At 38.8% G+C, this 25225-nt stretch overlaps 1 pseudogene; it reads left to right on the top strand.

Moving 5' to 3' along the window:
* The first annotated feature begins 5079 nt into the window (after nt 1–5079).
* On the top strand, nt 5080–16341 carry LOC138154655 (E3 ubiquitin-protein ligase TRIM21-like; annotated as a pseudogene).
* The last annotated feature ends 8884 nt before the right edge of the window (nt 16342–25225 follow it).

Below are 25225 nucleotides of genomic sequence, written 5' to 3'. Positions count from 1 at the left end.
CTGCAGTGTATTCCCAAAGAGCCATGTACAAGCTGAAATAAGCTGCCCCCAAAACCCAGATTGAAAGGAAAGAGAAAGAAAAAGTGCCTGCTACTATCTCAAAGCCAGTGGGTGGTGATAAGAGTGGAGAAAGTCATGTGATAAAGATTCACAAAATGCCTAGGTACCTACTGAGGGTGTGCCTAGAAAGCTGCTAAGTCAAGGCAAAAAGCCCTTCAGCCAGCATGTGAGGAGACTTGGAGCTAGCATCACCCCAGGCACAGATCTGATCATGCTCCCTGGCCACCACAGGGGCAAGTGAGTGGTTTTCCTGAAGCAACTGGTTAGTGGCTTGCTACTGGTGACTGGACTTCTAACCATCAACTGTGTTCCTCTGAGAAGGACCCATCAGAAATGTGTCATTGCCCCCTCTGTCTGGGTTAACTTTTCAGGTGTGAAAATTCCAAATCATCTTACTGATGCTTACTTCAAGAAGAAGAGGCTCTGTAAACCTAGACACCAAGAAGGAGAGATTTTTGACACAGAAAAAGAGAAATAAGAGATTACAGAGCAGTGAGAGACTGATCAGAAAGCAGTGGATTCTCAGATCCTGCCCCAAATCAAGGAAATTCCTCAGCTTCCTGGCTACCTGCCTTCTGTATTCTCTCTGTCCAATGGAGTTTATACTCACAAACTGGTGTTTTAAATGCCTTGCAGAGAACACTTAATAAAATAGTTGCAATAAATTGAAAAAAAAAGGAAAGTGCTTGGAGGCTGGGTTGTGGGTGGAGGGCAGTGCAGGACGCACCCTAGAGAAACCCAATTTCCTTCCTGGGTGACTTCTTGGAGTGAAGCTTGTGAATTAAGTGTTGGGAAAGAGAATGAAATTAAAACCTAGAACAGAAATAATTTGGAAAGATCAAAGTGTCCATGAGGAGGAGAGAGCCAAGACAGGGGTGCTCTGCTCCTCACAACCCTAAGTTTGTCTAAGTTGCACTTCATATAGAATTTGCTGTTTGTCCTTTCTTCTCTAAGAGGATCATGACTCCAGGGAGAAGATGTCAAGATGGGAAAGTGAATTTGGATTCAAGTGGGGGAGGGCAGTGCCAAGTCACCAGAAACCCTCAGCATTTTTCCCTCCCAGATCTGTTTTTTTTTCAAAGGTCATTCTTTGCCTCATTTTATTAAGCTTTAATCACTGAATGAGCACTGCCACAATCAAACTGAGTCCTGTTAAAGACCTTAGCTTAAAAAGGTAAAGGTCTCCCACTGCATCCTAGACCATCTCCACTTGTCCTGATCCATATCTGGCCACTGCACCTAGATGGCTCCAGAGGAGAAAGTGAGGCTGGTGACTTTGCAAAGCCTCCCTCACTTGAATCCAATTCACTTGCATGTCTTGGCATCTCCTCCCTGATGTCAAGGTTCTCTTTGAGAAAGATACAAGATGTAAACAACGAAAGAAGGAAATAACAACTGATTGGCCAGGGCAGAAGCAGTTTCCAGATCAGACATGTGGGTTGCTTGAGATGTATGATGAAAGAAGGCTCCTTAAATTAATCTTTAGATCTGGCTTCTTTGAAGGGTTTCTGGTATGTGAAACCTGGAGTCCTGAGTTAAGCATTAAACAAATTTGGTCTGTAAACAACAGGTTTGGTATATCAATCAGCCAAGCAGGGCTAGGTTCAAACAATATAATGACATTTTCCTCTAAATCCATTGCTGGGGGTATCATGGAACCCCTAAGGGTCCTCCAATTCTCTTTCCCTGGATACACTGTGTATCTAGGAAAGTATGGCCCATCCTTTTCCCATGAAGAACCCTGGCACCATCCCTAGAAAGTCTGCTGGGAAGCAGTAGCCTGTGCAATTGGTAAGAATAGTGCATTTGGGATCCTAATGGTGGTTATTCAGGTAGGAGCTGGGTCCTATGCTGTGCTACCCAGTTCAGACTGGTCTTGGAAGCTAAGCCTGGTTGGCACTGTTCAAGACCCTCAATGGAAGACCTCATGGAAACCCCGGGTCCAGGGGCAAGTTTAAATTAAGGAAGAAGCACTTACACACCACTGACTAACTCCTATCCACCCCATGTTTTCTGGGGGCTGCTAGCACCATAGTTTGTCAGCCTAACCATAGGCACCCCTGACAGGGTTTATAGATGTCAGGGGACCTCAAAAGTCTCCATGTATCTTATTTCCTGGATGGAGATAGGTAACCAACTAGGCTAAGGAAGCAGGGTAGTGCAGCTGGCCAGAGGTGGGGATTGGTGAGGAAGTGATAAAGGGCTGAGCTATGTGGTACAGTGCCTGGGCTGAAGTCTAGAAGACTCCTCATCCTGACTTCAAATGTGGACTCAGAAACTTACTAGCTTTGTCAACCTTGGCAAGTCACTAAACCCTGTTTACCTTAGCTTCCTCATCTGTAAAATGAGCTGGAGAAGGAAATGAAAAACCACTCTAGTATCTTTGCAAAGAAAACCCCATATAGAGTCACAAAGAGTTGGACACAACTGAGAAATGAGTGAACAACAAAGAATCCCCTCCATGTAGCATGAGTGCCTTGGTAATTCCAAAACTTTAGATCCTTTGCTTGGGGCAGACTGGGGCCACCATGGACTTTCATCTCTTGTCCCCTTATTCGCAAAGTAACTTGTTCTTCTAAAAATGTGTAACTGAATTGGTTTACACAAGCAGTGGAGTTCCTGATGTCATGCCTGCTGGCAAATGAGAAAACTTTTGATGAAAAAAAAAACAAAACTCTTTAATTTGAAAAGACCAGAGTAAGTAATTACTTTCTAAGTACTCTTAGGTGAAAAGAAGATAGATGGATTAATTCATCAGGCAAGTCATTTCCCCCTTTGTTTCCTGAAACCAAAGTTTTTAACTTAAATGCCAACTTCTTCCTGATGTCATTGGCAGTTTGTCCCCCAATCCACCCTCATAGCTAGGGCCATCACTAAGGACCTTGGTTAAGAACAAGTTTGTTTTCTAATTCTCTTTGGTATTTGACCATGAGCACTTAGAAGGGTAGGATCATGTTTCTGTCTTTCTTAGTACAAACTTATACTTAGCAATCACTTAATAAGTAGTTGATTGATTGATGGAATGGGTGAGGCCTGAAACCTTAGAGGTCATCTAGTTTCATCATCTCATTTTACAGAGGGGGAAACTGAGGCCAGAAAGAGGTTTTTGTTTTTTGTTTTTTCTCTTTTAGTGACTTGGCCAACTTCAGAAAGATAGAAAGTGGCAGATAGGATACAAAAGGGTTTTCTTGGAGGAGACAATGTAACTTGCATTTTACAATTGATTCATCCCAGTACTCTAGCAGATAACTTAGGTGGGGAAGGATGTGGGCAAAACATATAAGCCCCAGCCCCTACTTACTTTGGGGTTGTGTACTGCCCTGGGTTGATATGGATCCACAAGCAAGGTTCCAGAGGCTGAGAGGTTTGGGAAGATATCCAAGGTAGTTGTCCTTCTGAGGAAAGTTCTCTTGTTATTGAAGACCTAGGAATTAGTGAGGGCTAGAAACCCTAGAGGTCATCTAGTTTCATCATCTCATTTTACAGAGGCAGGAAACTGAGGCCAGAAAGAAATTTTTTTTCCTCTTTTTGTGACTTGGTCAAAGATAGAAAGTGGTAGAAGTAGAATTTGAGCATAGATACTGACTCCAAATTGTTCATTTTTCCTTCGTAGCAGAAGGTTTTATCTGTTATTGTTATTATTAAGTAGGTGGCACAATGGTACTTGAAATCAGGAATACCTGATTGAAATTTAACCTCAGACACTTATTTAGTTGTTTAATTCTGGGCAAGTCACAACTTCTGTTTACCTCAGTTTCCTCAACTGCTTAATCTAGGAAATAATATCCCTAAGTCTCAGGGTCATTGTGCTGATCAAATGATCAAATGTAATGTTTCTAGCATAGTACCCAGCACATAGTAGACATAACAAATGTTAACTAAGAGCTGGCATGGACCAGAAAATTCCAATCTGTAGCACAAGAAATGGAGAATTCCAAGCATGACTAATCAATTTATTAGGTAGTCCAGGGGTCCCAAATTAATTGGGTCCAATTTCTCCCTCATCATTGGACACCCTTCCCCTTGGGTGCTAACTACTTTGATACACCTTCCAAAGCACTAAAAATAGGAGGAGGCATTCCAATTCACTGCTAAGGGCTGTCCATCCATCATAACCACTTTGTCAGCAGAATTCTCAGGGGTCATGAGACCTTCCACAGGTCATCAACTCCTAGAAATCAGAACAGGGGCTTTCCAAAGATCATAAGATCCTTTCAACAGCATCTCAGGGCCTTCTACAAGCCATTTGACCAACACAATCCTAGGGTTCATGGAAGTTGTGGGTTTGAAGCAAATGTCACCAGGGCATGGATAGTAGTGATTCATAGGAGTGAGGGGTATTGCATCAGCAAATAAACCACATTACAGCATGTTACCAAGTGTGGAAGGGGGGTAATATAGTAATTATATGTTTATTACATTACTAACTATGAATCTAGCTGATAATATAATCCTCAATATATGGTAGATTTGAAGAGGGAGCTCAAGGATGTTCCCAGAGTCTGAACCTCATCAGATTAAACATTCATAATCCTTATTTTAACAGCAACTTGAACTTAATCATATTCTGCCTGATTTGCTACTGTTCAATCACTGATACCCATTGGATCATAACAAAATGAATAAATACAGATTAATTTGAATTAAGGGTATCAAAAATTTCTCACACAGATACATTTCCAACCTTGGAAACAGAAGAACCTGAGATTGAATCCTACCTCATATTTTAACTGGATGGCTGATTCTGGGCAAGTCACTTGGTCTCTCATTTGGTTCCTTAATGCAGATAATAGCATGTACTTTATAAGGGTTTTATGTGGACCCAAAAAAGATGACGTATGAAAAGCATTTTAAAAGTCTAGGTCAAAGCTAGATATCATTACAAGACGTCCCATCATTGTGCCCACCCTTCCAACTGATAGTGTCTACATTTGTTGGAAACTGCCACAAGTTTATTGGGGAAATCATCAGTTATTACTTTGCTTGCTATACTGTTTCATGAAATATGCTTTTTCCAAAATGGAGGAGTGGGAGAAGCATCCTTTATATGCCTCATTTTCTCTCTTCAGGGTCATAGCTGATGAAGAGGAAGAGGGTCTCTGTGTTATCTGCTTGAATGAAGTTGGCAAGCTAATCAAAGCTGAATGTGGACACACTATTTGTATGTCTTGCTTCAAAATGAAAACCTCTCCATTTTCATGCTGTGCTTTATGCTGGGAATGCTCCCAGTTAAGAACTCTTCAAGCTGACAGGGCAATTCCACTTGAATTCTCCACGTGTGAGATACACAGGGAAGACCAAAAACTGTTCTGTGATAGGAACAAGACCCTACTCTGCTTGACCTGCTCTAAGTCAGAGGATCATGAGAACGACATACATTGGCCCACTGAAGTGGCTGCTCTGACATACAGGGTGAGTCATGCACAGATCTCCATTCTCCATGCCATTCTCCAGGTGGCTAAAGGTGTTCTTTGGTAGTGATTTCTCCATTCTCAATTTAGTTGGTTCTACATTGGTCTATCACTTGGATCTATCCTCTCAGTACTCAACTAGCCATCACAGTGGAATCAGCCTCTCTCTTTCCTTCTGTAACTCTTGCTACAAATCAATGAAACAGGACTAGCTTGTCAGGGCTCTTGAATTTCTCAACCTCTTCTATGTCATAGGACTCAGACACAGGAAAGAGATTTCCTAACATCATTTATTCCTGTTTCTCTTACAGAAGAAGATCCAGATCCAGATGGAAATCTTGCACAGAAAGTTAGACATAGCTCAGGAACTTCTATCAAAGGAGAAGGTTTGGGCTGTGTATGGACTGTAAGTATCTGGCTGTCTCCGTCAAGAATGTCTTGCATATACCCAGTCCCCAGATGATTTTCATAAAAATTCTCCCATCATTATTAGCCATATTTGACAAGTGAGGAAACTGAGGTTCATAGGCAGTGTGTTATCACAAGACACTAATGAGTTCAGAAATTGGAATCAAACCAATGTCTCCTGACTGGAAATCTAGTACTGGGTGTTTAAGCTATCTCTACCTGAAGCTGGTCTCTGTCTTTGCCTTCATGTTTCAGTTCTCTGATCTCTGATGTCCAGTCTTAGACCCTTTCACTAATCAAAGCAGAAAAGTTGAGAGCTCAAGGAAAACTGTGATTAACCTGATAGGAGTCATTGGACAAATGAAGCTTGGAAAAGTGAAGAGTTTGCTAATACAATGTTGTGAAATGGTTGCAAATTTTCCTTGAAAGAGTACTTGGAAAATAATGAGTCAGATTATCTTTCCACCATCATCTTCCTTTGTAACTTTCAGTAAACACATATCAAGTTTCTCCCATGTTTTAAGTACTGTGACAAATGATGGGATAAATCAAAAAGGTCAAAGATGGCCCCTGCTCTCAAGGAATCCTCAGACTAATGAAAGAGAAAACATGATTGAACATGCCTGCTTACAATATATATACAAGATAAAATGAAGATAATCAATGGAAGGAAGGAAGGAAGGAGTGATAGGAGGAAGGAAGGAAGGGAGGGACTAACATAAAAAGAGATGGGGAAGCACTTCTTGTAGAATGCAGGATTTTAGCTGGGACTGGAAGGAAGCTGGGAATCCATCAGGCAGAGATGAGGACAGACTTCCCAGCACTGGAAGAATTCCATTGATAAAAGAACCTGTGGATAAAGGATCCTGTTTGAAAAACAGCCAGGAAGCCATTTTCACTGGGTGGTAGAGTACATGGAGGGCAGTGATATTAAGGAAGACTGAAAAGCTTAAGAGCACCTTTCCACAGTGTATTTCGGGCTCACACAGGCAAACCAGTCAGGCAGGCACATTCTTATTATCATCCTTAGGCAGAAGAGGCAAGTTAGGTCTCCTAGAGCAGGTAAGTAATCACTGTTTTATATTCCTAGTGAGGAAATTCCTACAAATATAGCAAGAGTTACACAAATAAGATTTAATAAGCAGCAATAACATCAAAGGATCAGGATTTCCCCAGAACTTAGCTGACTTTGCATCTAGAAAGGAAAAGGAATATGAGGTCATGCTTCCTTCAGCACGTGTAGAGAGATTTGTGAGGGTCAGGAAGGGTGAGTGGCCCATTGTGGGAGGCTACATGAAGGCATTGCAATGGCACTGCAGCTATTAGGGAGTGACATGATCAAAAGGTGCAGAGGTAGAGAGGCAGGAAATCTGTAAAGGTACAGAGGCAGGAAATCTGGCTGAGTACAGGGATGGCCTGAACATTGGAGAGGCTTCTCTAAATGGAAAAGGGTAAATTTTTGGCTAAGAAGTATCAGTTATACAGGAAATAGGGAGACATGACAGCATTATGAGGAAAAGAGTTTCTTTTTTTAAACAGACAAGTTTAAAATTTTTCTTTTTTTAAAAAAAATTTGAGTTTCAGATTCTTCTCCCTTCCTCTCTCACCTCCCCTCTTCTAAACATTAAGCAATTTCATATAGGGTTTTTATGTGCAAACATGCAAAACATATTTCCATATCAGTCATGTTGTGAGAGAAACAGATCAAAAGGAAAAAAAATACCCACACAAAATGCTTCAATCATCATTCAGACTCCATCAGTTGCTTTTCTGAATGTAGATAGTATTTCCCATCATGAGTCCTTTGGGATTGTCTTGGATCATTGTATTGCCATTATTGTCATCACACAATGTTGCTGTTATTGTATGCAATGTTCTCCTGGTTCTGCTCATTCCACTTTGCATCAGTCCAGATAAGTCTTTCCCAGTTTTTCTGCAATCTTCCTGTTCATCATTTTCTCTTGCACAAGAGTAGTTCATTACATTCATATACCATAACTCGTTCAGTCATTCCCCAATTGATGGACATCCCTCAATATGTAATCCTTTGCCACCACACAAAGAACTGCTATAAATATTTGCTTCGAGGTCCTTCTCCTTTTTTATGATTTCCTTGGGATGCAGACCTAGTAGTACTATTTCTGGATCAAAGGATATGCACAGTTTGACTGCCATTTGCGCTTGGACAGGTGTAAGGTAGTATGTCAGACTTGTTTCAATTTGCATTTTTCTAATCAAAATGATTTACAGCTTTTCTTCATGACTAGAAATAGCTTTGTTTTCTTTATCTGAAAACTGCCTGTTCATATCCTTTGACCATTCATCAATTGTAAAATGGCTTGTATTCTTCAAAGTTTCTTCAAAAGATTTAAAAATAAATTACCCCCGAAGGCCAATTGTTAAGGATTCATAATCAAGCTTAAATTCACAGGCTTTTATAGAGTTTATGAATGCTGTGGGAATTGGGAAGCATACAAGTAATAAAAGAGTGTTAAGTATTAAGCATACAAGTAATAAAAGAGTATTTACAAGTGACTTTAGGAACTGAGAACAGCGAAGGAGGCATGTCTTCTTCCATAAGCTAGGAGAACTGGCAAACATGGTAAATATCCAGACATGGTATGGTAGGTGTCAAAGATTAAATTAGACTTGAATGGATTGGATGAAAGACAATTCTTATATCAGGATAAGAAATGTAACAAGACAAATAAAGACCCATTGGAGAAAATTGCTTGACTATCTTAGGAAGTCTAAAAAATTCAAACTGAAAAAGCCCTTTGTCATCCATATGTACAAAAGTTCTGATTTTAAAGGATAAAACTGAAGTCAGAGGCTAAGTTACTTCCCTCAGGTTACACAGGAACTGGGAGGGGAACTCTGGGCTCTTGACCCCTGCTCAGTCCCAGTGCTTTCTGTATTACAGCACACTCAGCAGGTAGGGAAGAGGAGGTTTGGGGAGGCCATGGTGTTGCCCTTGGTATGTCATCTCATATCTTTTTCTCAAGGACCATAAAAATGCAACCCAAAACATATTTCACAAGAAATTTCACAAAATGTGGGAAGATGTGATGAGGAAGGAGAAAGCAAAATATGCAGAAGTCATGTGGGAGGAGAACAAGGAGTTAACTGAGCTCTATCAGGGGCTGAAGGAGGTGGAGGCTACACAGGAACGTCAAATCATGGAGGAAAAGAAGGAGTGGGAGGCCATGATGTCCAGCCAAAGCAGATCCCAAACAGACAAAATCACTGAGTTGAAGGAAAAGATGCAGAAGCCAGATGTAGAAATGCTACAGGTGAGACTATGGTAAGCTCTTTCAGGATCAGTTGTTTATGGGAACAGGAAATCTAGTACATCTTCTTACACTCACCTTCCCAGATCCCAAAAGATTTCTTTTTGAGATCTGCCCTTGTCTCTTGCTATATTGCCTTGTGTTTCATGGGGAGCCGGGAAAGAGAGGGATCACTCCTGAGTGACGAGATGTCTGACTACAGGTTATTTTGGCCTGAGATCAGCATGCTGGGGTCAAGTGACCCAAGGACTGGAAGCATAGAAATTCTGTTCCTTTAGTTTGGATCTATTATATGCGTAGTTAGCAGTAGCTCATATGAAGCATGGGAAGCACTCATGGTTTCCATGCTGCTGTGGAGATGGCTCCAGAAAATCCCCATTCATCTCTAGGGGGCCTTTTATTATCAGTACTTCTCCCCTGTTTTTCTCTATGTGATAGAGAATGCCTGAATGGACCTTATCACAAAATGAGAAACATGTGACCCCCCAGAAACTTTTTTTTCTATCCTTTATTTTTTTTTAATTTTATTTTGTATGCCATTTTCTCCCAATTACATGTAAAAACAATTTTTAACATTCATTTTAAAAACTTTATTTTTGCTTTTTTTTTGGAGGCAGAAGGGCAGGGCAATTGGGGTTAACTGACTTGCCCGAGGTCACACAGCTAGTAAGTGTTAAGTGTCTGAGGCCAGATTGAATTCAGGTCCACCTGACTCCAGGACTGGTGCTCTATTCACAGCACCACCTAGCTGCCCCAATTTTTAAAACTTTTGATTTCCAAATTCTCTCCCTTATTCTCTCCCCCCTCCCAGCCTCCATTGAGAAGGCAAGTAATTCAAAATAGTAAATCAAAAATATACATGTATAATCAAGCAAAACACTTCCATAATAGTCATGTTGTGAAAGAAAACATAGACCAAACAAAAAAAACCTCAGGAAAAATAAAGTTTAAAAAAGTATGCTTCAGTCTGCATTCAAACACAGTCAGTTTTGTTGTCTGGGGCTAGATATCATTTTTCATCATAAATGCTTCAGAGCCGTCTTGGATCCTTATATTGCTGAGAATAGCTAAGTCATTCAAAGTTGATCATCTTACAGTATTGCTGTTACTTTGAACACAGTACATTTCACTTTGCATTAGTCACTGTCAATCTTTCCAGGCTTTTCTGAGAGCATCCTGCTCATTCTTTCCTTTTTTTTTTTTTTTAAAGTAATTGGGGTTAAGTAACTTGCTCAAGGTTACATGGCCAGTTATTTTGGGGTGTGGTGCAAAGGAATTAAGAGAAAATCTTTTTTTTTTTTTGCTTTTTGGAGGGCAATTGGGGTTAAGTGACCTGCCCAAAGTCACAAGGCTAGTAAGTGTTAAGTGTCTGAGGCTGGATTTGAACTCAGGTCCTCCTGACTTCAGGGCCAGTGCTCTACTCACTATGCCACCTAGCCACTCCTCATTATTTTTTTATAGTACAATAGTATTACATAATCACATACCATAACTTCTTCAGCCATTCCTCAATGGGCATCCCCTCAATTTTTTTGCCCCTAGAAAAGAGCTGTTATAAATATTTTTGTACATATAAGTCTTTTTCCTTTTTTAAAAATCTTTTTTGAGGCATACAGAACTATTAGTGGTATTGCTAGCTCAAAGAGTATGCATAAGTTTTGTAGCCCTTTGGGCATAGTATCAAATTGCTCTAGAGAAGGGTTGAATCAGTTCACAACTCCACCAGGAGTGCATTCAAGCCTTTTTTTTCCTTCATCCCTCCATCACTTGTCCTTTACCTTTGCTGTCCTATTAGCCAGTCTAATAGGTACGAGGTAGTAATTCAATTCTGTTTTTTTTTTTCCTGTTTTAATTTGCATTTTGGAAACCTCTTCCTTGACCACATTTCTGGTAGCACAATGCAGGAACTGCCCAAGCACCTCTTGGCATGGGAAGAAAGTTTGTATACGGAATCCTGCTTTTCCAAGTTGAGGTTTAATGAAATCAAGAAAATAAGAGAAGAGCTGTAAAGGTCTCTTCTCAGGACTGGGAAGCTATGGACTTTTAGAGGATGGTGTCATGGCAGGTTTTAGGAGAAATCATTCATAAACTACACTGACCTTCTTTTTTCTTTCTAGGGTATGGCAGAAACCTTGGCAAGGTATGTTTCTTTCTACACAGTAGGTAATTATGGAGCTTGGTGGTAAGGGATTCAGGGAGAATTAGCCTGTGTATTTGTTCAAATGAGGTAAAGGAAATAAGGCATAAGGAAATAAGATAAAAGAAAGGCACAGTATGTCCAATATCAATGATTTCTATTTTCTCTAGGAGTTATGTTGGGCCAAATCTGAAACCTTTCATGCTGAAAATGGATGTTTCTTATGTCTCTGTGGTCACTGATCTTTTAAAACTCTTTGAAGGTAAGTGTAAGCCCTTTGGGCAAGAATCTTTGGGCTTTCCTCCCAAGAGTGCTAGGAGACAAACAACGCACCTATTAGAAGTGTGGCTTTGAATATCTCTGTTATTCAAGCTCTGATGCCTTTGTGTCTTTAACTTGGGAAATACTGCTAGTATACTTAGACCCATTTACCTGGAATATGCTAAAAGACAGATAATAAACAATAGAGAAGCTGACCCTAAGGAAGAGTGGGAACAACAGCAAGGAGAAAACAAGGGAGAGGAAGAAAGAAACTATGAGATTCACTGAGAATTTTCCTTTTGGTGCTTCCTGGAAGCATTTGATTACTTAGGTCTCTATTGGGACAGTCATGGAGCTTCACAGAAAAACAGGAGTGTTTTTTTTTTGAGGGGGGAAGGCAGGGCAACTGGGGCTGTGGCTTTCTCAAGATCACACAGCTAGTTAAGTGTCAAGTATCTGAGGTTGGATTTGAACTCAGGTCCTCCTGACTCCAGGGCCAGTGCTCTATCCACTGACCCATCTAGCTGCCCCTATGGGGTGAAGTCTTGCTTGGAGGAAGGAGGAGGGCTTGTAGGAAGGAGGAGGGCTTGTAGGAGCACACTCAGAGAACTGGTGGGGTGAATTGGAGGCATTAGGACATCTAAGCAGGTGCTGGGCATACACTAAGTACTTGGGAACTTTTTCACTCATTCATGAAGGGGAGAAAGAACAGGAAATGGGATTCAGAGGAGAGATTAAGGGCTCTAAGCAGAGCTCGATTTTAGTAAGGAGTCATTATGTGCCCTTTCCTAAAATATGTAAGAAGAACTGGGATCTGGAGGATATAGTAGCCCAAGGGAAAGAAGTTACTGTGCCAGAAAGTGTAAACCAGTTCTCTATTCCTGACTCCTCCTGCATGGGCTTAGAAGGCTCATTTTTTTAAGCAATTGGGGTAAAGTAACTTGCTCAAGGTTATATTTTGGGTCATATTTTCACAGGCCAGCTGCTGTGCTCTGAATACTGAGAAATGCTCTTGGAAAATTGAAATGTGCTGTGTGTTCTCTAGATGTGCTCAGCCTGATTCTTTCCTGAGATAAATAGAAATTTTCCCTTGATGTTTAAGAACTTTAGTTTTGGTTTAAATGCCCCATTGTTTTATGTTCTATTCTTTTCAGCGAATGGAGTTTGGGAATCTGAGATTGTCAGGGCCATCTTCACCTGAAGCAATAATTAGTATCTCATCATTGCTTTATCTACTACAGAGGGCCAAGAAAGTTAACTGATGTTTGTTTTCTTCATTTGACACTAGAGGAAAAAAAAGAGACTAGTGTTCTATCTCAGAATTTTACTTTATAAAAAACTTGGATATTGAATCACTGCCCACCTAGACCATGAAATCCCAGTTTTAACTTTTACCTGTGGCTTCAATACTAACAGCATTACTGTTTTATTATTAACTGATCTCTTAGTCATTCATATATGAATAGGTTTCACTGCTTAGAACTGAAATCTCTCTTTTTAAAATTTATATAATTTGTAAATTTATAGGAGAAACTCCAGGAAACTATCAACAATTTGTAGAGGAAAACTGAAAACATTGTTTGATTAATGTCCAGTGAGAAGACTAAATTTGAATTGATGGAGGCAAGTATCTATATTTTGATCCTTCAACATTTAAAATGCAGTCTGCTGTCGACCCACAAACCATCCCTTTGGGAGAGGTAATAGACATATTGGTCCTCATAAAATGGGGACACTGGGTGACCTGTCTTTCCCAAAGGCACATAGCTGGTAAGTGGCATTCATATCTAGAGCCTCAGGTTTCAAATCAATTGTGCTTTGCATTATAGCAGAGAGAGAAGACTATGAGAAGGAATGTGGTCCTTTCAAGCAGGAGAATGCAAGAATGTGCTTAGAGCACTAAGCATGGTACAGTGGGGACAGTACACAGAGTGCACTCACAGTCCGTGGCCAGCCTCAGTCACAGAAATGAACAAAATTAAAATCCAATTGGAACCTAAAAAGGTTATCACTCACCTCTTGCCACTTAGCGTCATGTCATTTCCTGTATTCATCAATCTCATCTCTTTCTTTATAGGAGGAAATAGAAATTCAAAAGAAGAGTATTTTTTCTGAATTTGAGAAAATGAAACAATTCCTAAATGAGGAGAAGGATACATATCTATCATACGTGCAAGCACAGGGGATGACCAATTTAGAAGGCCTGAACAAGAGAATTAGTGGATTATCCCACCAGGATCAAGAATTAAGGAAGAGGATCACAAACTTAGAAGAGGAATGTAAAAAAAACAGATTTGGATTTGCTCCAGGTAAAGCCACAGAAAATAAGATGAAGAAACAAAAGATATAGTCAAGAGATGACAAGATGAATAATCTGTATCTCAAAGAAAAAGGGAAGTACTATATATCATTACTCTGTACTTTTCCCAGTCCTTCACTACATACAGGCTGGTTTCTTCTCTTTCCCCTTTCTTCACCCCTTCAGGTGTTCTATGTTCTATGCACAATACTGGGGGCAGAGAGACCTGGAACATAGAGGGAAAGAAAGATAGTAATGAAAAGTGAACCTGCAAAGGTAGGTTGTAGCCATGAGTAGGCCATTAAAATTTTGTTACTAAGGTAATAGGGAGTCACTGGAATTTAATTGATATGATCTGCAGTTCTAGGCAGACTATATTTCATATATTGAGACAAATTAGGAGGTCATGCTAGTCGTATAGAGAAGAGGTGAGGAGGGCCTAAACTCAAGATGGCCACTGGATGAGAGGAGATAAGGGCCATATGTGAGAAATGCTATAGATATAGAAACTGCAAGATTCTCCCCTATTTGCTGAGTTCCTTTGAGGCATTGAATAGGGGATCAGTTCCAAAGTCTCATTTTATTAGCTCATCCATCTATCATTATCCTAACCATACATCATTTTTTTCTCCTCAGGATATGAAAGGAGTGTTAAACAGGTAGGTTTACTTCTTACTTCATTAGAAAACACCAAAAAGAAATTTTTGGTCCAATGGACCTTGACTGACTGAAGAAATGAGGACTGTGCCATTGGTTCTTTAACATCTGGTAAAATAAACTTGACATTTGTTTTCTCTAGGAATGCATTTGTGCTGCAAAAGGAAATAGAAACCTTCCATATATGCATGGCTATCCCTCCCATCCCTGGACTTATGGAACAGATTTTCAATTTTAAAGGTGAGCGTGGAAATCAATATCAAAGAGCCAGCATCTGTCCATGTCTTGCCCAACTTTCCTTTGGGTCAGAACCCATTTGCATTCACAGAATCCTAGAATGTCACGGCTAAAAGGAACCTACCTCAGTGACGACCTAGTTTACCTTTATCTAAATGACAATTCACTCAAGTATTTATCCAGCATTTCTTGCTAAAACATGTAGGAGCCTGATAAATCAAAATGCGAGCCATTCTTTTTATAGTTGCTTCATTAGTTTTCCTCACATCAAGGCTAAGTTTGCCTCTTTGCAATCTCTAACCCTTTCTCCTTGATCTGACATCAGGGATGAAACAGAGAAAAATTAATTTTTTCTTTCACATGAAAAGCTTCCATGACTTGAAATACCACTACTATAAGTCTGCAAAGTCTTTCCCAAATTTCCCAAATAAGCATCTAACACAGTCTCTCAGTTACTAGAAAAAACAAAAAGAACATACTGTTCCTCATGCTATTGAGCTGTACTGATGTTTCCAAGGTACTGTTTTTGGATATCACTGTGATACATAGATGGTCAGTCCTTGGTGTAAACACCTGTCCCCCCTATTCTCAGTAAAAAATTACAATTTTGATGTTACCATTGATTCAACCAAACTTTCATCTCTCCTCAGTGAACATCACTCTGGATCGCAGCACAGCTGATCCAGGTCTCATCATATCTGAGGATCTGAAGAGTGTGAGATATGGAGGTGTCCAGAAAGAAGCACCTGACAATAGTTGGAGATTAATAGATTTTGCACAAGTTTTTGGTGCTCAGTCCTTTACTTCAGGGAGATACCATGTTTCCCTGATAATAAGACACTGTCTTATTATTTTTTTGGACAGAAAAACACCAGAGGGCTTATTTTCAGGGGAGGGCTTATTTTAATGAACATTGACAGCAATTTTAATAAACAGGTAAATGTGAACAAAAAATGTACCTTTATTCAATAAGCAAATCACTGGGGAAGAACAGGATGACGCGCTCACTACTGCAGCTCTGATTGGATGCAGCTTGGAGTGTAGCGTGCGTTTCACGGGGCGGGGGGTGGGGGGGAGTGTAGCGCAGGAGATAACCTTCACTGCAGTAGCAATCTCAATAGGGCTTATTTTCGGGGGAGGGCTTATTTTAGAGAAATCTTACACAGTAAGGGGAGGGCTTATTTGGGGGATAGGTCTTATTATCGGGGAAACACAGTATTACTGGGAGGTGGAGGTGCCACACAATGCTATTTGGTGTGTTGGCATCTGTCAAAAATCAAAAGATTCTCAGGACTTCTTTGTACTTAGGACTGTATAGATACACAATTCCTACTATCTTTATGCCACAGCCCAGCACAATATTTATTCCAAAGTCCAACAAAATACCTCCAGGTCAGTGTGCCCAAGTTAAAGGTGGGAATTTTTCTGGACTATGAACATGGAGAGATATCATTTTATCATGTGAGAAATAGATATCTAATTTATACTTTTCCTATCACTTCATTCTCAGGGCCTCTTGTGCCCTTCTGTCTTTCTAAAAAAGTCTTGACAAATGATTGCTTTTTCACAATCTGCCCCTAATTGAGAGAAATCGAGAAATATATATTTATTGGCCAAATGAACTTCAGGCGCTTGTTACCCCAATTCCCGAGTACCCTGTTATATGAAAATAATTGTTGTACCTACTTGCTCTGCTACAGGTAACTTTTTCTATTCCATTTTTGTATATGTTTTCTCTTGACCCAAGTAGAATGTAAGCTATGTTACATGAAGCATTGTTTCATTATGATCTTTGTATTCCCAGTGCTTAGAATATTGCTGATGTTTTAATAAATGCTTGCTTAACTAGATCAAATGTTGTTAATTACTCATAGATACATAGGATGAGAGGTTTAAGCTAGGAGGAACTTGAAGCAAGGGGTACTGAATGTGCCCCATTAAAATCCAGAAATGTCTAATAGTATTAAAAATCTAATAATAATTAAAAAATTAAGAACTTGAAAAGAATTTTATGAAAAAATATAGGTATATAATTGATGCCTATTGATTTCTGCTTGTTTCTTCAGGAGATGTATGAGATTATAACTTATTAAAGTTTGTTCAACTTTTATGACATTGAAGAAAAGGATTATGGATCAATCTTTATTTCAACCTTATGGCCTAAGAGTAATGTGCATGATTATAATATGTAAAAGATTTATTTCCCTGTCACTCTGAGGTAATTTTGCTCATAAGAAGCCTTCTCAGAACCCTCATGATTGTTCAGGTTTTCTCTGAGACCTAAAGCTATGATGGAACATAATAATGAAACCTAGGTTTTTAACCTCCATAATTTCTGCATTGTTGTTGAATACATATTTGCCAGCAGTTCTATCATATGAACTCAAAAAGAAAATATTTCTCTTATAACAATTACCAAATGGACAAAGTCAAACTTTCCTAACTTACCCAATAATTTATGGAATTTTGTGACTTAGAATTTCTTTTTAGGTTAAATTAGCCTTTTTGCAAAGAGTTTTTATTGATTTTTTTTTTTTTTTTGCTTTCTTGTAATTGCTTTACATTTAGAATTACAAAGGGTTTTTTGTCTTTATTTTTTTTTAAAGCTATTGGGGTTAAGTGACTTGCCCAAGGTTACATAAGGCCAGTTATTTTGTGTGGGTGTTAAATGTCTGAGGCCAGAACCAATTCTGAGTCCTCCCTACTCTGGCTGGCCCTCTTACTGTGCCACCTAGCCGCCCCTTGTCTTTATTTTTTAATAGAGAAGGAAGAAGGAAAAGAGAAAAATAATCAGCAAGACTTATCAATACGTTGAAAAAAAAATCTGGCAACATTTTCAGGCAAATGTGTCTTCCTGTATCTCTTCTTTGGGACCTAGCTTAGAATTATAATTTAGGCAATGTATTTTTGATTATTTTGTGGTGATTGTTTCCATCCATATTTTATAATTATTTTATTTTTTGTAAGCACTGTATATTTCACTTTGAATGAGGTCTTTTAAGTTTTGTTCAAGCATTTTTTCTATTCATCATATTCAAGATTTCTTATAGCACAGCAATAATATTCCTTTATATTTATGAGGTCCAATTTGTTTTGCCATTCCCCGAGCAATAGGTTTTAACTTTCCAGGTATTAGCAATTTCTAGAGAGAGCCCAGGTAGAATTTCCTTCATTTCTGGATCTATAGGGCAACTATATTTAGTAGCCAAATTAAAATGTAATAGTAAGCAAAGGGAGATTGCCTGCTGGTAGTCCTCCTGTCTTTTGCCATTATTATGTCTTCCTCTATTCTGCCTCACAAGGAGAAGACGCTCTTTTCCTAGTCAATACAAACCTCAGAACGCATTTCTTCCATCCTGTCTTCCCCATCAGATTGCTTCCTCTATCTTTTCCATTCTTCCTAATCTTTAATCTCTCATAGTTTGCCTCTTCTCTCATGCTTATAAACTTGCCCATGTCTTTCCATTCTAAGAAAACTCTCACGCAATTCATGGATCTATGGAGGAAATGAATAAAATTAATGTGTTGTAAATGCTGCTTTACATATACCTAGGCTCCTTAAGAATCTACCCATTAAGGTGAATCTTTAATAAACTTTGCTTTTCTTTGGCTGAGAGAAGACTCGAGTCAAATTCATTTGACAGGATCCAGCATGTTGGTATTTTGGGGTCTCTAAACCTTAGACCTCAATAACAAGAGGCTGGAGGTTTGGCTTTGGTTTCAGGCCAAAGTGAAGAACTGAAGATCTGGGGCAAGAGGCACTATTTCCCATACTCCAGGGCTAAAGGTGATTACAAATAATTAAGTTATTATCATAAAAAAATGCACCTGCAAAGGAGAAAGAATCCAACCATGAAAAACTATTATGGGAATAGAGATGACTAGGGTTCATCTTCAAGGAGGATAATGAAGTAAAGAAACCCCCTAAGAATAACATCAAATGGACACCTGCCCCCCCCCCAAATTATAGAAGACCTTAACAATGACTTCAAAAATCAAATGACAGAGATAGAGGGAAAACTAAAAAAGAAAGTAAGGATAATCTGAGAAAAAGAAGAAGAGTATGAAAGGAAAGTCAACCGACTAGGAAAGGAGATCCAGAATCTTAAGAAAGAAAATGACACCTTGAAAGTTAGAACTGGGCAAAGTGAAGTCAGTGAAATTATAAGAGATCGAGAAATGATTAGCCAAAATATGAATAATGAAAAGACAGAAGATCTTTTCATTGAAGATAGAAGAGAAAGTGAATCATCTTGTAAGAAAAACGAGAGTTTTGGAGAATAGATCAAGAAAAATTAAAAAAATAACTGGACTAACTGAAAGTTGCAATCAAAAAAAGAATCTTGATACAATAATACAAGAAATAATTGAAGAAAACTGTCCTGAAGGAGTAGCATAAATGTGAAAAGTAGAAATAGAAAAAAAAACCATCAATCATCACTTAAAAGAGATCCTATGAGGAAAGCTGATAGGAATATCAGTCAAATTCCAAAACCCCCAGCTCAAGCAGAAAATATAATAAGCATCAAAATTAAAACAATTTAAATATGATGGTGCCATACTTAGAATTACACAAGACCTAGCAGCAGAGACATTAAAGCACTGCAGGTCTTAGAACACAACGTATAGAAGAGCAAAAGAACTGGGAAAAATATCATACCTTGCAAAGTTAAATATCCTGAATGAATGAAAAAAATGGACATTTATTAAACTGTCAGACTTTCAAGAATTTGTTGAAAAAAAAACCTGAACTTAGTAGAAGAGTCAACATATAAGAACCAAGAGAAATATAAGGCATATCACAACAACTGATTATAAGGGATTCATAAGGATAGACTCTTTTCTTTTTACATATACAAAATGTAAAATGGATGTCTAAGATTCTTATCAATAATTAGGTAGTTTATAAGAAAGATTGGGGTAAACCAGAGAATGATATGGATCTAAAAAGTAAAACCATTTAAGAACAACTTAAAAGAGTAATTATTTGAGATGCAAAAGGAAGAATTGATACAGAAAAGGAGGGATCTTTAGAGGGGAGGGTGAATAGGTAAAATAGGGCTATACAAGGGTGTTTAGATTTATGGGAACAGGAGGATAGGGGAGAGGTTCTTGGATGGGGGGAGGCAAGTCATAAGAGGACTAGGTGTGGGCAGAAGTAAAATAGAGGAGGCAGGAGGGATAGGAAACAAGAGAAATAATCATACATAAAAAACAAAGATCAGGAGTAGAATAGGTTTGGGAAAGTATACATGTGTGTAAAAAGTACATTTATGTATGTATATATCGATAGCTATAGAGAAACAAAATCTATTGTAGTCTTCTGGGGGCAATTTGGGGGGAGTGGATAAAAAAGAACAAAGTAAAAGAGTGCACAGGAGAGAACTGCAAAGAAAACTTCACAAGAAAGCAAAGAAAAAATGGACAATTCTCAACACAACAACTATTATTTATCAGATAGGCTTTCTTGAAATGAAAATCTATTGTTACATAATTTGAATCCCCTCTTTTGTTATGTAATGCACAGGACTTGCTATTTTTTAACTTTGTATTTAAATTCTAATATTTAAGTTTATGATATGTTTGTTTCTTTTCTCTATTCTGTATTTGAGTTCTGGAGTTTGAGTCTAAAATAAAATTTTGAATAAGAAAATAAAGAAAGAAAATATATATGGAAAAAAAACTGCAAGAAAAATAAAGCCAGCCATGTAACCTTGAGCAAGTTACTTAACCCCAATTGCTTTAAAAATAATAATAATAGGGGCGGCCAGGTAGCACAGCAAGTAAGAGCATCGGCTCCAGTGTTGAGAACACCTGGAGATCGAATCCTGGGCTCAGACACTTAGCACCCACCCAGAAACACCTGGCCGTGTAACCTTGAGCAAGTTACTTAACCCCAATTGCTTTAAAAAAAAAAAAATAATAATAATAAAGAAAGCCAAAAAAATTATGCTTTGATCTATTCTGGTTGAGGTTTAGGGTTTAAGGATGCTTGAGACCCCAAAATAACACGCCAGGTCCTGCTGAATGAATTCAACCCAAGTTTTCTCTCAGCAAAGTAAAGTTTATTAAAGATTCACCACAATGGGTAGACTCTTAAGGAGCCTAAGTACCTATGATGCTTATATTGGACAAGCAGGCCAGAATAATCTGACACAGAGTGAGGCTGTGCTAGGTTACTTTCAGCCCCTTCAGGGAGGCAAAATGAATATTAAATACAGAGTGTGGGAGGATTTAGGGGGTGGTCTAGAGGAGGAGTTTGGGGAGGGTCTTGAGGAGGAGTCTAAGGAAGATTTGGAGGGGACTGAGGTCAGACTCCAGTAATGAGATTAAGGGTGGGAAATAGTTGAAGGCTACCTGGAAATGACAGACAATGGAGGGTGAGGCTAGTTTAAGGGTAACACATTTGGATATAGATGTTTTGATAGGATCAAGGGTGGACTTTGGAGGGCTAGGCTAAGAGTAACAGAGGTTTGAGTGAAGCTATAATGCAAGACATATGGCCTCAGGCAAATGCCTCTTCAAGTGGGAAGATTCAGAGTTCTAGGGGTTTCCCAGAGCCTGTACCCCATCATTCAGGCACCATTAGTTCTTTTTGTGGGAATGGATAGTAAGTATTCTTCTTCATTAGTCTTTCAGAGTTCTCTTGGATTGCTGTATTGCTCAGAACAGCTAAATCATTCACAGATGATCATCGTACAATATTGCTGTTACTTTGTACACAGCCCATTGTACATGTACATTTTGCATCAGTCAAGTTTTTTTGAGAGCATCCTGCTCATCATTTCTTATAAGTATAATAGTATTCCATCATAATCACATACCTCAAGTTATTCAGCCATTCCCCAATTGATGGATATCCCCTCAATTTCGAATTCTTTGCCCTCCAAAAAGAATCATTATAGATATTTTTGTGCATATGGGTCCTTTTCCTTTTGGGGATGCAGATTTAGTGGTGGCATTGATGAGGTACAGGTTCTGGGAACCCCCTTGAACTCTGATTGAATCTTCCCTTTTGATGAGGCATTTGCCTGAGGCCATAAGCTTTTCAATGTGGCTTGGCCCAAATCTCTGTTATTAGCCTAGCCCTCCTTAGTCTAACTACTTCCCACCCTTGAACCTCCCAAAATATCTATACACCCTTAAACTAGCCTAGTCTCCATTGTCTCTCATCTCCAGGTAGCCACCAGCTATTTCCCACCCTAATCTCTAAAGGCTGGAGTCTGACCTCATTTGACTCCTCTCCTCCTCTAGACCACCTCTAGATTTCTCTCACAACCTTTCTGTATGTAAGACCCCATCTTGCCTCCAGGAAAAAAGAAAGCCTCACTCTGTGTTAGATGATTCTGGCCCACTTGTCCAATGCAAGTGTCACAGACACTGAGGCTCCTTAAGGAGTCTGCCCATTATGACCACCTTTAATAAACTTTGCTTTACTTTGGCTGAAAGAAGACTCGAGTGGAATTCATTCAGCAAGACCCAGCATGTTGGTATTTTGGGGTCTTGAGCACCCCTAATCCTATACCTTATCATTTTATGGTTCCCTGGTCAAAGGGTATGCATGATTTTATAGGCCTAATGGCTTAGTTCCAAATTGCTTTACAGAATGTTTGAACCAGTTCCCAGCTCCCCCACCATGCATTAATGTTTCATTTTTTCCACAGCCCCTCTTAACATTTGTCACCCATCCTTTCTGTCCTATTAGCCAATCTACTGGGTATGAGATGATACCTCAGAATTGTTTTAATTTGTATTTCTCTAATCAATAGAGTATTTTTTCATATGGCTGTAGATAGCTTTGATTACTTCATCTGAAATCTGATCATAGCTTTTCATCACTTATCTATTGGGGAATGTGCTGTGAATATGGGAGAGAAGTAACCTTGGGGGTCAAAGAAATGTATCTTTCGGGTAGAGTATAGAAAGACTCAATTGGCATTTTACTTAATAACTGGATAAACTCACAGATTCTATCTATAAGGAGGCTACCATTGCTTTGGGAGACCTGAAGCCTCACCTAGATATTCTGATAGGAGTACCTAGGTCGACAAAGAAGTTCTGGTTAGATTAACCATACAGATAACAATCTCTACCTCTCAATTGTCAACAAGACAAGAGGTTTGTAACTCCAGGGAGCCCAAGATTAGGATATTCTCCCTCTAAATCAACTGATATTATATCCTTATTCAACTTCCCTAATGAGGAAGTTGGCTGAGCTTCCTCACCTGATAAACTCCCTTTTCCCTTAACAATGCTATCTTTTTGTTGTTCAGTCATTTTCTGTCATTTCAACTCTTCATGAATCCATTTGCTGTTTTCTTAGCAAAGATACTAGAGTGGCTTATCATTTCCTTCTCCAGTTCATTTTACAGAGGAGGAGACTGAGGCAAACAGTGCTAAGTGACATGCCCAGGGTCACACAGCTAGTAAGTGTTGGAGGCTTGATTTGATCTCAGGATTTCCTGTCTCCTTCCTGAGCTCTGTCTACTGCTCTACCTAGTTAGTGATTTTATATGTACATATATATTATAGAAAGATATGTAAATTAGGCAAACTTTCTTAGCTATATCAGATTCCAGTAAACCAATATTTGAAATAAAAAATGTATAATTTCACTAGTTTAAGTCATTAAAGAATACTAAAATGCATCTATAAATACAAAGAAACAGGCATTTAATAGAGATGAGAAATAAAATCAATAAAAACCATGGAAAGGGGAAAGGTGCTGGTGATACCAAAGACAAAGGCTATTTCTAGGGAGTAATCCCCCTCCCCCCCCCAAGCCTCATGACCCACAGGTTTTGTATATTTCCTATACATATTCAATCAGTAATTATTCATTAAATACTACAGGTGTACTAGGTTCTATGCTAGGAACTGAGAATGCAAAAACCAAAAGGAAATAATTCCTGAGCTCTAGGGTAATATACTGGGGAAATAATGGTGGATTTTGATAAACCAAAGTATTATTTGAAGTTAGTGAAGGAGGAAGGTCTTCACAGAATGGGGGAAACTGGAGGTGGCATTTGGGCTGACCAAAAATAGTAACATTTCTAGAGCACAAAGTTTGCAAAATAAATATATTTTTTAATATTTATCTCATATGATCCTCACAACAATTATGGGTGTTAGGGGCTATTATCTTCATTTTGCAAGTAAGAAAACTGAGACTGAGAGGTTATATTACTTGCACATGGTCACACAGCTAGTATTTGAGGCTGCCATTACCAGCAGAAACACACACACCACATATACAGCATATCCAAGATAAATGCAAAGTAATTAGATGAGGATGTGAGGAGAAACACTGGTTAGTTATTAAGCCTGGGAAAGACCTTCCTTAGGAAGTGGTCCTGGAACTGAGCACTGAAATGAATCAAGCAGCAAGCATTTAATTTAATACCTGGAGTTGTGCTAGGTCTAAAGTTTAAGGATATTGTGTGGGATAAAAGAGTTCAGAGTCTGAATTTGGGAAAAAAACACGAGAAAAAAAAAACAAAAATGAGAAAATGGTATGCTTCAATAATGAGAAAATAGTATGCTTCAATCTGAGGAGCGATTTTAAAGGCACAAAAATGGCAAAGGAGGGTTGTGTAGGAGGAACGATAAGGAGGCCAGTTTGACTGGATCTTAGAGTTCAAAAAGGTGAATAATGTATTATAAGTCTGGAAAGGTAATGATGGGGCTAAGGTGTGAAAGGTGTCAAATGCCAAACAGAGAAATGTGTTTTCTCCTAATAGGGTGCCACCAATTCTCCTCTCTTCCAGGTTTCTCCCCATCTCCCCATCCCCCATCATTCTCTCCCCTCCTAGCCAGCCCCCAATAATCTAATCAATGTTACCAAAGCCATAGTAAAGGGTGTGGACTTAAACTACCCATTGTTCTTTCCCAGGGACTTTCCAGGAAAAAAATATACCTCCCTGGCCTCCTCTCCCCAAAAAAGTAGTCTTCCTGTTACATTACTTAATAGATTCTTTTAAATTCGTTCATTCAGTGATATGATCAGGTGTTATTACAATAACTGTATTCCAATGTACTTCTGAAACAATGATAAAATTGAGACACATCAACAAATATAGACATTTCATGTAAAAGAACAGGAAAAAAAAGATTACATGTGAAAACATGTCATCCCATTATATATAGCTTGAGTTTTAAAATAAATACTAAATTCAACATACAATTTTAAATCTGTCTTTATATCTATCTGAGTTTCTTCTTTGCATTTTGGGGGGAAATTTTTAATTCTAATTTCATTTTTCCTTTTTTGGCATTACTTCCGCAAGTCCCTCTCTACCCCCCAGTTCTCCATTCCTGGAAAAAAAAAAATCTCCCTTATAACAAATAAGCATCGTCAAGGAAAATAAATCCCCTCAATGGCCATGTATGAAAATGCATGTTTCATCTTGTACCTCTAGTTCATGAACTTTCTGTTAAGAGGTAAAAAGCAAGTGTCATTATGTGC

This window comes from Petaurus breviceps, unplaced genomic scaffold (assembly GCF_028583685.1).
Source record: "Petaurus breviceps papuanus isolate PSGF00001 unplaced genomic scaffold, PetGlider_PUasm1.0 91066, whole genome shotgun sequence".
NCBI classification, from domain to species: domain Eukaryota; kingdom Metazoa; phylum Chordata; class Mammalia; order Diprotodontia; family Petauridae; genus Petaurus; species Petaurus breviceps.
This window is presented reverse-complemented; position numbering and strand designations above follow the sequence as displayed.